This window comes from Apteryx rowi, unplaced genomic scaffold, assembly GCF_003343035.1.
Source record: "Apteryx rowi isolate R43461 unplaced genomic scaffold, aptRow1 scaffold_3317, whole genome shotgun sequence".
Classification (NCBI taxonomy): domain Eukaryota; kingdom Metazoa; phylum Chordata; class Aves; order Apterygiformes; family Apterygidae; genus Apteryx; species Apteryx rowi.
Window position 1 is genome coordinate 1 of NW_020449772.1, and position 1,336 is coordinate 1,336.

General features: G+C 70.8%; 1 long non-coding RNA gene across 1 annotated transcript; it reads left to right on the top strand.

The window, feature by feature from the left end:
• Positions 1-6: 6 nt before the first annotated feature.
• LOC112969043 lies at positions 7-1,315 on the top strand. The gene is made up of 3 exons (XR_003254539.1): positions 7-154; positions 961-1,119; positions 1,157-1,315. It is a non-coding gene; the product is annotated as an uncharacterized LOC112969043 (long non-coding RNA).
• The last annotated feature ends 21 nt before the right edge of the window (positions 1,316-1,336 follow it).

Consider the following 1,336-nt stretch of genomic DNA (forward strand, 5'->3'; position numbering starts at 1 on the left):
CCCGGCGGCGCTGGTGCCGCACTACTGCGAGCTGGTGGCGGCCGAGCCCGGCGCCCGGCCCGGCCCTGCCCAGCTGCTGCAGCGCTGCCGCCGCCCCGGCGCCTTCCTCGACTCCGACTTCGTCGCCACCAACCTCTTCCTCGAGGAGATCCAGGTGACGCGGCCCGCGCCGCTCCCCCGCCCTCGGCCCCGGCCCCGGCCTTGTCCCCTGTCCCCATCCCTGTCCCCATGTGACTCCTCCAGCCTCATCTCCGTCTCCGTCCTTGTCCCCTGTCCCCCATCACCATGTGGCTCCTCCAGCCTCATCCCTGTCTCCGTCCCCATCCTTGTCCCCTGTCCCCATCCCTGTCCCCATGTGGCTTCTCCAGCCTCGTCCCTGTCCCCATCCTTGTCCTTGTCCCCTGTCCACATCCCCGTGTGGCTCCTCCAGCCTCGTCCCTGTCCCCATGCCTGTCCTTGTCCTGTCCCCATCCCTGTCCCCATGTGGCGCCTCCAGCCTCATCCCTGTCCCCATGCCTGTCCTTGTTCCCTGTCCCCATCCCTGTCTCCATGTGGCTCCTCCAGCCTCATCCCTGTCCCCATCCCCGTCCTTGTCCCCTGTCCCCATCCCTGTCCCCATGTGGCTCCTCCAGCCTCATCTCCGTCCCCGTCCTTGTCCCCTGTCCCCCATCGCCATGTGGCTCCTCCAGCCTCATCCCTGTCCCCATCCCCGTCCTTGTCCCCTGTCTCCATCCTTGTCCCCTGTCCCCATCCCTGTCCCAATGTGGCTCCTCTGTCCCTGTCGTTGTCCCCTGTCCCCCATTGCCATGTGGCTCCTCCAGCCTCGTCCCCGTCCCCATCCTTGTCCCCATCCCCGTCCCCGTGAGGCTTCTCCACCCTCGTCCCTGTCCCCATCCTCGCCTGGCTCCTCCACCCCCGTCCCCGCACGTCCCCGCGCGTCACCCCGCCGCGTCCCCGCAGATCAAGGATGCGGCCGAGCGCCACGAGTTCCTGCAGGGCCTCGGCCGCCGCCTCGACGCCTTCCCGGCCGCCTTCTGCCGCCACAAGGTGCTGCCGCAGCTGCTGACGGCCGTGGAGTTCGGCAGCGCCGGCGCCGCCGTCCTCCCGCCCCTCTTCAAGGTGAGGCCGAAGGCTCCCGCCAACGTCCCCCCCGCAGGCGGGGAGGCTGCTGGAGCCGCCCGAGTACCAGGAGCGCATCGTCCCCGTCATCGTCAAGCTCTTCTCGTCCCCCGACCGGGCCCTGCGCATCCGCCTCCTGCAGCAGGTAGGCGCCGGGGCGGCGCGCGCCCGGACGCCTGGGCCCTGCCCGCAGCGGGGAGCCCGGACGCCTGGGCCC